Source organism: Gobio gobio, assembly GCF_949357685.1.
Source record: "Gobio gobio genome assembly, chromosome: 13".
Classification (NCBI taxonomy): domain Eukaryota; kingdom Metazoa; phylum Chordata; class Actinopteri; order Cypriniformes; family Gobionidae; genus Gobio; species Gobio gobio.
In genome coordinates this window covers 38,331,572-38,344,654 of record NC_137106.1, presented here as the reverse complement: position 1 = coordinate 38,344,654, position 13,083 = coordinate 38,331,572, and positions in this window count along the sequence as shown.

The following is a 13,083-nucleotide window of genomic DNA, read 5'->3' as shown; positions in this document are numbered from 1 at the left end:
CTGGGCAACAAACTCAAGCTTCTCCAACATTTCTCCAAAAATTCTTGTTTTAGACTTCTAATTCATGACCGGTGTTTTGTTTTGCTCTATCCTCTGCACTTCCGCATTCGTCAATTTTGCCGTTAATCGATGCTTACGGCTGTCTGTCGGAAGCTAGTTATTTTAGTTTATAAAGTTATAAATATGGCCTTTATTAACCCCCTGGAGTTGTGTGGATTACTTTTATGATGGATGGATGCACTTTTGTGGGCTTCAAAATCGCAACTTCCATTCACTGCCATTATAAAGCTTTTTATCTCCGATTGTAATCATCTGAAAGATGATAGTCAAGCCCTGTTTCCACCGAAATTACCTGGAACAATTTGTCCCAGGAACTCTTTTTCCCTCAGACCTGCTGCTGTCTGCATTTCCATAGCGGTCTAAAGTACCGAGAAGATTAGTCCCGTGACTTTCCAGAGCCCACTGGATTTCGTCCTCAGCAAAATAAACTTAATAAAGCCTGAACCTCGTCGTCGGTCCATCTGTCGTATTTTTTAAACTCCATTGTTGATTTGAATAGTAAACAACTCCAATACTGCACGCACCGCAACGGACTTTTAGGTTGAAATAAAATGCTGCGTGAACCAATCAGCGCCCAAGTCCCACCCCCAAAAGTTCCTGAACTTTGAAAAAGTATTACCTCGCAAGCAGGGCCGTTTTGAGGGGGAAATCTATACCCAGAACTTTATTTAGACCCCGGTTCCTGTGGTCGAAACACACAGAGCCACCCCAAAGAACCTAGTTCCTGTGAAAGTTCCTGCGGTGGAAACGCGGCTATATACACATAGGATGGCTTGAGGGTGAGTAAATCAGTCATTTTCATTTTTGGGTGAACTATTCCTTTAACATCCATGGAATCTTTCCAACGCACAAAATGTTCTTTATAGTGAAAAAGGGGGATTTTTATTTCCAATCATTTTTATTGGCATTTTGTTAGGACAACATAACTTCACATGCTATGGGAATTATCGTAAATCCGAGTTTCTTAGTTAACAATTGGACATGAATGCCCTCTCAAGTAATATTAACCACTGGGGGGTTTCGGGGATCATTTTGATATCCAAGTTCCAGAGGCGGGCCACAAACTTTAAACATGGCGGAAGGGTAGAATGATTGCTGCTGTGTTATTAGTTTTTTCCACAACCGCTACATTGTCTTGTCATTAACCTTTCATGCATGAATTATGGAAAACACTATCTAGATTTTCTTAAAGATTCTTTTTATTACTTTAATATGATGCTAAATTTGAAATCCATTTTCATTTTGACAAAATGCAGTTTAATTTAAAAATTATTTAACTGTCCACATATGGTGTAAAATGGGACAAAAAGCCACAAACGACAATATGGAACATTGTTTTTATTGTGTCATGTTATGTTATGTATATCAGCTCAGTTATGCAAAACATTAATATTACAATAAAACAACAATAAAACACATATTGTTGGAACTATTACGGTATTACTTATATGCAGAAACCTAATAGTAACATGGACTGGGCTTTGCTGGCACATACTCCTCATCACTGCTGTCACTGTCACTTCCACTGTCCTGCTGTCCCCTGTTTGGAAGGCAAAATGCAAATTTGTTGCGGTATGTATGTGTAAAGTTGCCATTTAATGCCGTAATATGTAATTTTGAATGGTTATTCGTTTTGAGTAATTTGTTAAATGTCTGTTTTATTACAATATAAGACAATTCAAAGCATATTTGCAAAAATAGAACAGATATACTAGCAGTTTACACAGAAATCAGACTTTAAGACTCCACTGTTGCATGACGACCACATACGTGGACAGTAGTTTTTGGTGTATAAAAACTACGTTTTACTCTAGATTTTTGTTTATAAAATACTAACATATTCATCATACTTTACTGTACATACTAATATTTGTTTTTAGCTCAATTGACCTGCTTGTATAAAAGTTTTTCACAGATATGCCTTTGGGCATTTGGCACATGGCTATCGTTGTCAGCCATCTTGGATTAATGATGTCATCAAGCAATGAATATTTGGAATACACGACAGTAGCCACTGTTACAATTTTGCTGTCAATCTACTGACACTGCCCTCAAGTGGTTTGGAGAAAATTACCATGATAAATGAACCCTAAATAGAGTTAAATTAAATGAAAGGGTAGTGCATATTTACACACACATTTTGTCCTCAAAGATGATGTGTTCGAAGCAGGAAAAATGGGCAAGTGTAAGGATGTGAGCGAGTTTGACAAGGGCCAAATTGTGATGGCTAGATAAATTGTCAGAGCATCTCCAAAACTGCAGATCTTGTGGGGTGTTCCTGGTTTGCTGACAGGGTCAATGTGCAGCCATGGGGCTCATTGATGCACGTGGGGAGCGAAGGCTGGCCCGTGGGGTCCGATCAAACCGACAAGCTACTGTGGCTCAAATTGCTCAAGAAGTTAATGCTAGTTCTGATAGAAAGGTGTCAGAATACACAGTGCACCGCAGACCAGTCAGGGAGCCCATGCTGACCCCTGTCCACCGCAGAAAGCCCCATGTGAGCATCAGAACTGGACCACGGAGCAATGGAAGAAGTTGGCCAGGTCTGATGAATCACATTTTCTATTACATCACGTGGAGGGCCGGGTGTGTGTGCGTCGCTTACCTGGGGAACACATGGCACCAGGATGCACTATGGGAAGAAGGCAAGGCGGTGGAGGCAGTGTGATGCTTTGGGCAATGTTCTGCTGGGAAACCTTGGGTCCTGCCATCCATGTTGCTGCTACTTTCACACGTACCTAAGCATTGTTGCAGACCACGTACACCCTTTCATGCAAATGGTATTCCCTGGTGGCTGTGGCTTCTTTCAGCAGATAATGCACCCTACCACAAAGCAAAAATGGTTCAGGAATGGTTTGAGGAGCACAACAGCGAGTTTGAGATGTTGACTTGGCCTCCAAATTCCCCAGATCTCAATCCAATTGAGCATCTGTGGGATGTGCGGAACAAACAAGTCTGATCCATGGAGGCCCCACCTCGCAACATTCAGGACTTAAAGGATCTGCTGCTAAGTTTTTGGTGCCATCTTGGACCTCTTCAGGGGGTAAGTGGAGTCCATGGATTTGGCTTTAATAAGTCCATGGATTTCCTCAATAAATTGGCAAGAATAAACCTGGTGTCCTTTAGATCCTGTTCTTTTATGACAACAAACACTTGAATGCGACAAGCTTGTAATCATGACTTCAGAAGTGTGAAGTATTACATTTCCGATAGCATGTGAAGGCAGCATTATTGCTTGCACTGAAATGGTCTATGAACAATGGAATGTCCTTGCCATAGACTTTATGTGGCAAGTGCACAGCCGTCTTTAGAATTCTCTGAATATTTCGAGCATTGCTGTTGAAGAGTAGGATAATTAGCTGGAGAAGTGGATTTACTTATTGTAAAGTTAATGAAAGTTATCATGAGGATTGTAATGTTTGAAGCGGATTTCATAACATATCAGTAGTCTGGAAAGATTTTAAAACGAGTGTTTCATTCATAAATCCGAAAGATCTTACCTTCATGCAGTGGAAATAAACAGTTACAGAACAGGGGAAAAGTTTGTTTTTATGTCAGGCGGTACAACCAAATAGTTGTATGGTGCACTCATGTACCGAGCGGTTTCCGAATGCAATCTTTAACAGTCAACAGTCGGCTTGTTTTAAGCGCGGAACACACTTCAATCATAGTTCCCACACAAACATATTAAGTATTCAGGTCCATTTTATCACGAAATTCAAACGATAAATGCGGTTTTGACGCTCTTTAATGTGGCGTGACTGATCACAGTTCAAGCGCGTGTGAACACGATCATCTGTGAACGCTATCAATCATCTCTTCCTAAAGAAAATACATGAATGAACATCTGAAGGTATGTTGAAGATACATTACAACTTACTGTCACGTATGTGGTGTAATCGCTCAATCAGTTCAACGGCGGAAAGACCTCAAAATAACTGCTTGTAAACAATGTCATGTAGTATCACATATACCTCAGGCATCACATATACCTATTAGCACCTGTAAAGTGATGTCTTGATTTGTCTTGAAAATGACAGCCACTGATTATATTTCAACAACGAATTGGAGAAAAAAAACTATTTTATAATTAGATTTAGAAGTTATTGCAAAAACGTATGTGAAGTTTACATGTTGGCATACAATGTGTTATATGTTGATTATATCTAAAAATAAATAGCAACTGAATTTAGGCTAATAGTTTAAGCTCTGTTGTTATAGTAATGTGCAAGTAAGGGCTCCCTATATATTTTACAGCAATATCTTCAATAAACTTTTAGTTATAATTTAATTCATTTAAGGACAGACACTTTTTTCAATTTCTATATATATATATATACTGTAGGGAGATCTACAAAATTTTCTCTGGATGATGCATTATCATCTTTACTGTTATTACATAGGCAGTTCATAATAAAAGAACCATGTTTGCAGCTGTGCCACCCTGACATACAAATTGCCTTTTCTATACTACTGATATTTATAAAATTAAGTTTCTATGAAAGGTTTCAAACCTAAAATGTAGTATTTAGTTTTTAATTTTTTATTATTAAGACACCATTTTAAATAGCTTTCTCGTCTGTTCATTTGTTCGGAGGGTCGCACCACCTGACATTTTGGGAGGTTTAAGATAACGAAACATAAAATAATACATTTAAATGTATTAAAAAGGTATTCAAACTAAATAGTTTTATAGATTAAAGTGATATATGTCATGCATTTATCAAATTATTTAAGGAAATAATGCACTTAGACACAAAAATATGCACATCATGTCATCGACCCAAACACAAACACAAAACCAGTTCACTCAAGTGCGTCTCGCATTTTACAATCACTGAGTCATTACTAGTGAAAATTTTCACTAGTAATGACTCAGTGATTGTAAAATGCGAGACGCACTTGAGTGAACTGGTGCAGCGCAGATACTGACTTTTATCATCGAACACTGAGTTTTTCTCTGTGTTATAACATCCTCTCAGACTGATCTATTCACAATGATGCACTGTACGCCTCTACGGATGTGAGCGATCTTTTAACAATGACTTATTCTAATGCAGCAGCCCTCTCCACCTCATTTGAATGAATATTTCATCACTAAGAAGGTTTATTCTGCGGTGTGTGCCGGGTCTCCTGCAGCCATTTCTCAAGGTTAGACAGAGTTATCACAGGGCCAAGCTGAAAAACAAGGATGTGCGGCTGAGAGGCAACAGTGAGCGATATCTCACAATAACAGCGTCAAGGAAAAGATGCTGTCGACTAGGAGAAAACACAACCGAATGCCCAATGAATTATAATGCCTGGAAATCAAAGGTAGGGTTTAGACAGCAGATGACACGCGTACGCTATCGTAGCATAATGCGGACTGAATTCATTTCTGCATTACAAAGAAGCATTTGTTTACACGTCTAGAAAAAAAAAGGCTAATTAGAGTGTAAAGATGCACTAATTATTTCATCAGAGAGAACGGTATATGGGCCAAATGATTTGTCTTGACCTCTCGTGTAAAACATTGCCAGGCTGTTTCATTAATTCATTACCTGGCAATATTAATTATAATGAGGCCAGTGAAATGAAGTGATTAGGTTGAAATGCCCTTAAGTTAAGGCTCTAATTCAGAAATGATTTATGCTGATTAATCTACTCTATTAACTGCACTCTAACGTACCTTGACATCTGACTATCCTTTCATAAATCATTGACGTTAAAACATTAGTTCCCATAGTAACCTAAAAGGTTTGTTTAAAGGTGCAATAGGTAATTCTCTACAGAATCATTTTTTGTTACACTGTGTGAAAGTCTCCTCATATCCTGATGGCAATCACTTAAAGGTGCAGTATGTAAGTTTCTGACTGCACTAAAGCATACAAATACCATGTTTGCAGATATTTAGGAAACATGCTGAGTTCACATACTCGTTTCTCAGAAAAACAATGCGACAGTGTAACAGTTTTGGGTTTTGTTTGTGTTCATGTCTTTGTATGCTCCTTGTCCTGTTCCTGTTTGTCACGTGATCCTGCCATGTGCTCCATTGTCATGTGTTTCCCTTGTCCTCGGGTGTTATGTCAGGTGCCACTGTGACGTGGCGTCTGCGCTGTCTCAAGTCGGACAAAATTTCTAACCGGCATGCACTGCTCAAAGTCAGCCGCCGATCCGTCTGCATCAAGTTGAACAAGCCTGTTGCCATTGTTTTTTTTTTAGTCATGTGTTCTTAGTTCAGTTCTGTCATTGGTTCATTGTCTTGATGGTTCACTTGCCGGTTAGAAATGTTGTCCGACTTGAGACAGCGACGTATGGCATCAAAGTACCGCGAGAGCGATTCGAGAGCAGTCGGCTAACACAGCGGTGCAGTTTCTCTAGAGCGGCTGCACCAGATTGCACAAACTCTGATGACGACACAGCTGTACCACGATTGGCCGGATTCACAGCATGACAGCGGTCACCTGTGTTTCGTGTTTATTCTAAAACCTTCAGCTCCACTAATGCTCACAAATCAGTTTTTTATAACTGTAAAACCTCTTTTCATGTAGTAGCAATGTTATATTGTGTCATGTTTATCAAAAATAAAACGTAGACCCAACTTCATTGATAGTGTAGGCTTATAGGCTATGTTGAACTTTATTCTTGTACAAACACACACTGTATTAAGCAGTGCACAAAGTATTACATGACAATAATGTCTCTGAAACATCCGTGTATTGACAAAAATTGCATTTATTTCACTTCAGCTGTGATAAAGTATGCAAATATAGCGTGAGCGTCACTGCGGGAAGCAGAAAGTGTCCGACTTCACGTCTCCGTTTGCAGCTCCTCCCCGCCTGCACGCGGCTACTCTCGCCGATCGGTTACATCCAGCCGCAGCCGAACACACCTTTTGTGTATTTAAACCCTCATGTTTGCCATGTGTCCCTTGTCGAGTATTGGTCCCTTTAGCCTGCTGTTGGCGAGTGTCTGTCATGGTTCAAGTCAAGTCTGTCATGGGTCAAGTCAAGTCTCTTAATGTTTCAAGTCATCATTGGATTCTGTTTATCACCTTGTTTAAATAAACTGCACTTGGGTTCATCACTTCAACTAGCCTCTAGTGGACTATCGTTAGGCCTACATACAGCCAGTTATTTTACTTTGAAATGTGTGTCCTGTGTCTGAATGTCCCTACCTAAAAAGCCTCTGCATCTATCTAAAAATCTCTATGAACGGAAGCACAGTAAAAAGCAGAAACATCAACTCATCAACTGTAGCCACGTTTCCATTACCCTTCAAATTGGGAATTGAAAATACGCCCAATGGAAATGCGTCAAAATTCACAAAAACATATATCACATATATCAAACAAATTTTTACACCGACATGAGGTGGTTTTTCAGCCAAATCGAAAAAGGAATATTTTGGAAACAGTTGGCAATGGAAACAGTTTTTTCGCATTTACCGGTCACCTGGTCCAAGTAAAAGTTGATCATTCTTTAAAGGGTTAGATCACCCAAAAAATGAAAATTCTGTCATTAATTACTTACCCTCATGTCATTCGACACCCGTAAGACCTCTGTTCATCTTCGGAACACAAATGAAGATATTTTAGTGGAAATCCAATGGCTCAGAAAGGCCTCCATTGGCACAATGCACAGTACACTCTCAAGACCCATGAAAGGTACTAAAGACGTTGTTACAAAGTCCATCTCACTACAGTGGTTCTACAATAACTTTATGGAGCGACGATAATAGTTTTTGTGCGCAAAAAAACCCAATCGACTTATAAAGTGATAACCGATTTCGAAACACTGCATCATGAAGATTCGAAGCATTATGAATCAGTGAGTCGATTCAGCAGTTTGGATTGCCAAAGTCACGTGATTTCAGCAGTTTGGCGGTTTGACACGTGATCCGAATCATGATTCGACTCACTGATTCATAATGCTTCGAAGCTTCATGATGCAGTGTTTTGAAAACGGTCATCACTAAGTCGTTATTTAGGTTTATTTGCTCACAAAAACTATTCTCGTCGCTTCATAAAGTTATTGTAGAACCACTGTAGTGAGATGGACTTTGTATCGACGTCTTTAGTACCTTTCATGGGTCTTGAGAGTGAACAGTGCATTGTGCCAATGGAGGCCTTTCAGAGCCATCAGATTTCAACTAAAATATCTTCATTTGTGTTCCGAAGATGAACTGAGGTCTTACGGGTGTCGAACGACATAAGGGTAAGTAATTAATGACAGAATTTTCATTTTTGGGTGACCTAACCCTTTAAAGATCGTGCCATATGTTTTTTTATTAAATTATTTATTAAAAGACAAAAGAATTTAGGGGAATACTGGATGCTAAACAAAGAAATGCAACAATTTATCAAGACCTTGAAGTAAATATGAGGGAGAAACACCCAGAAGCATCTCATACGTGGCCGCTCCCTTCGATTAAAAATAGGCTAGTGCGGTGGCTGGGATAAATGTAAACCTACCAACATCTGTTGCCATGATTTTTGTAATTACTTATTGCGAGAGAAAAAAAAAAAAAACGTTTTAGTCGCATAACATCGGTTAATGGAAACATTTCGCAATAGTTTTTTATCGACATTTAGAAAGTACCGCAAAAAGTTTTGCACAAATTTGTAATGGAAACGTGGCTAGTGTGTGAATTTCCTCGCCCTCCGTTGTCCTCAAATTGGCAACGCGTGAGCGTCTAGTCTCGGGAGGAGGGGGCGGGGCAAGCGATAGCGTTAATTTGGACTGCAGTACCCATTTCAACCACTAGCTGTCATTCCTACATAGTACATACAGCACCTTAAAGTGGTCTAAATGTTTTTTTATATATATATATATATCGTCTGTGGAAGGCGTAGGACCAAATGTTCGTTCAATCATTGCATTCGGTCTGAATGAAATGATAGAGTCAATCAAGGTGTGTTTGCATACGCAGACATCATTTGTCATCAAGGCGTTCACGTAGGCTACGCTGTGCAGACAGAGCAAGAATGGCAGGCAAACCGTTGTTTACGTTTGTTATTGTAGTACTGTTACTCACACTGTACTGTGACATTTTCTCACCAGTGAATGGGTTCATGTGTTTTGGAGGAGGCGTGGCTTTGGATGGCGATTTCGGTGGGATCATAATTAGTAGACTAAAGTTAGCATTTCCCAGATCACCGGAAATGTAACCACCTATTGAAAACTTTAATGTTTCCTGTTATGAAGGGAAATGCAGTTTTGTTTTTAAACTCAACTCAAATGCTTGTTGTATGTACAGACATTTAAAGGGGCAGTACAATAAAAGATGAATCTCAATGAGATGCAGTTCTTTGATCTCCACCAGGTTATTCTGCATTCCATTCCATAAAGCTTGTGTCCAGCAATCAATTTTTCAATATGCCTTTCAACAGAGAGAATTGCAATGAGCTCTCAATAAATAGCAACACGGAGACAAATAATATTAAGATCAATAGCATTTGGAAAATCAAAGTCTATCACTTTGCCCAGAACCAGAGTAAGACAGACAATAAACAGAACAGACAATGTTAAGAGAATTCTCTGTGCCATCATCACCATGGCAACATGTCTTATCTTTCATGAATAGGTTATGAAAGAAATGTAATGTGTAAAACTTCATTACCATCAAATAAATAAACATGCAATTACTAGATGTCATTTTCAGGATAGAGGCTAAAAAAACGAGAGCAATTCCCCCAATATCTCCCCCACTGTTTCTGCTATCTGGACACGTTGCTAAAGGAAATCTAGAAAGCACAGAGGATTCTCCTCGCTGCTCTTTTCCAGGTGCACACGTACAGCGACACAGCTGCCGTTTCAAATGCAACACCTGCTTGAATAAGATGGCAATCTTACAGGCTCTCTTTGAAGCTGAGATAATGTAACGCCGCTCACTGTTTAATCTCTTTCAAAGGCAGGATACTGAGCTTTAGCCTAAACGTCACTGAGATTTGTACCCTTGTATCCCCCCAAATCCCACTGTTTCTTGCTTTGAACCACATCAGGTAAGTAAAATGGCACATTACATGGCAATTACATTTGAAATATTCCCATAAGAAAGAAAAATTACAAAGGAGATCTCTCTAGCATTTCAGTTATTTCTCTTACAGCAAAAGAGAGCCCAGTAATCTGACTGTAACGATGTTTGTTCGTGTGGGAAGAAGGAGGCGGGAACCGGCGAACAATATACAACAAACTTTTAATAAAATAACTGAACACAAAATAAAAAGTAAAAGCGGCAGCCCCTCATGGACGACTGCCGCACAAACATAACAAAACACAAATAAAACACAAATTAAAATCCAGGCCTGGTCCTCTCTCGTCCTTCACTGTCGTCGCTCCTTCTTTATACTCCCGTCACTCCTCCGCGAGAGACGAGGCCAATGCGGCACGCAGCTGGCGCTCATCATCCTAATAATGACCGCGGCCTCGTCCCGCTCTCACGGTCCCTCAGCCTCGCTGCCCGCCACACTGACACAACACCAATTATTGTTATTATTATTAATTCGTCAAAATCTTCTCAATTAAGAACTGTCACAGTTATTTCTGAAAATGGAGGGTGGGACTTGATTTTGTCCATGGGGATTTAATTGGATGGTTGTGGTTTGCTATTGGTCGATCTCATGTGAGTGACAGGCTGCCCCGCCCTCATGTCAGTAAACACATCATCAGAGAAGAGGGCCGCATCCAAAATCCCATATATCCATACTATATAGAGTAGGCGAAAAACAGTATGTGACAAAACAAGGTGGAGATGGTGGTCCAGTGGGTTAAACCACTGAACTGATACACAGAAGGTTGCTGGTTCTATCCCAGCGGTCACCACCAGTGTGTCCTTGAGCAAGGCACTTTACTCCACATTGCTCCAGGGGGATTGTCCCTGTAATAAGTGCACTGTAAGTCGCTTTGGATAAAAGCGTCTGCCAAATGCATAAATGTAAATGTAAATTTCTATATTGATTTAGACACACTGTATACTGTGGGCTAAGACAAGGTAAAAGTCAGCATGAAATGGAAGTTAAGAGTCTTCTCTATAGAGTATGACGTCACCTTGTAGGCCAAAACGTGGAAGTGAGTTAGAAATTCCATTGTCCTGAAGTGAATGGGTTTTTGTTTAAATGACTGAAATAAGGTCTGTGGTGAACACAAGCTCAAGACACTTTCAAGTTTTATTCTATGACATCAAATACATCTGTACCCCACTCATGATTTTTTGAAGCTGTTACACGTCTTAAAAAAGGCGGCTAACAAGTGGCTAAATGGGACTACAGAGGATGTCGGGGAGATTGAACGTCATGACGCCAAACAGATAAACTCAAACTAAAATGCTTTTACAGCCTCATTGTGCTTATAATTGTGGTCTTATAAACTAGTCTAACTTAAACTCTCTGTGAAAATGTTTTTAGATAAAAACTGAAAGTGTCAGAAGCTTAGTGATGGTGATATTGAAGTCGAGGTGTAGTTCGTTTATAGACTACCTTTAGCCTTTTACTTCTGGCGACTGCATTTAGGCTTCAAAATTAATAAAAGTTGTGTTCATCTGTGACAATTATCTTGATGGACAAAACGTGTAGGCTAAGTATCATTAACTTTTGTTGATCACAGAACTTGTTTTTTGCGATAATCCAAAAGCCTATGGGAAAATCCTATTGGGTTTTTGTCGTGATGCTAACTGCCGATTGACCAACAAAGGGACGTCATACTGCACGACTCTATTGTGAAGTATATACGAGGGAGACCGCTTCTGGAACAAGTAAAAATGGAGGGTGGGACTTGATTTTGTCCATGGGGATTTAATTGGATGGTTGTGGTTTGCTATTGGTCGATCTCATGTGAGTGACAGGCTGCCCCGCCCTCACGCCAGTAAACACATCATCAGAGAAGAGGGCCGCATCCAAAATCCCATAAATCCATACTATATAGAGTTGGCGAAAAACAGTATGTGACAAAACAAGTATGTCCAAATTCACAGTAGGCAAAAAGTTCCTAATTCTTACGGCGAGATTCTAAAGCGTGAGTACGATAGACACTTTACTATCCCATGAGGCCACAGGAGAGGATTTATGATGCTGGTAGGTCACATGATAATTACAACATGGTGAACTACACCTATTTAATAACAGGGTTGCCAATTCTCACGCATTTGGCCCAATCTGCTTTTGATATTAAACAAAGTCTAAGCTTTAAAAAAAAAAAAGTTTTTATGCGAAATTCAAACAGTAAATTTTGGCGCACTTAATGATGCATACAGTTAAAGCAAGAGGCGTTGAAAAACAGTTGCGACATTCTTTAATCTCGCGGCGGCGCGCGCAGTCACATGGTTCATGAGCTCTCAATACTTCTAGCGCTGTGTCAATACATTTGAATGGCTTAAGCGGATACACAACAGCTTCACTATACTGGTATTTGCAGCAAGTTTTGGGAAACAGTACAGCATAGTGTGCATTGATTATTACGTCAATCATATTACATGATCGTTTTATAATGGAGAGTGATGGAGATGCAACATTGTTAACATGTTAATGTTTTTCTTGTATTTAGCCCTCAGGTATTCCTTACTAATTGGTCACACTTATACTCATTGGTGGTCAAATGTGACCATACACCTTAACTATTTTTCAATTAAATAAATGTTCTATATTTTAGTTCAATAATATTTATTGAATATTTTGAGAAGATCTTTTGGTAACTAAATACTATTTGTGCAATAATTATTGTCAATTAATGACCACTTAAAATATTTTTCTTATTTATATTACAATTAGTGTAGTAATTAAGGTTAAAATAGATCATTCCAATGCAAAGAGGCAAATTAGAGTCATTTCGTGACTAGAAAAATAATAATTTTAATTTGTAATGCCATTATCCACCAGGTGACTCTTTAATAAATATACGTGTATCTAATCTAGTTGCTCAAAAAAGTATTGCAGATCATAACTGCTTACTTATTTTTAGGTTTTGCATTTTAATAAATATTTAGACATGATCAAACACTTTCTTTAAATGTGAAATTTTAAAACGTTAATAACTTGCATCCTAATATTCT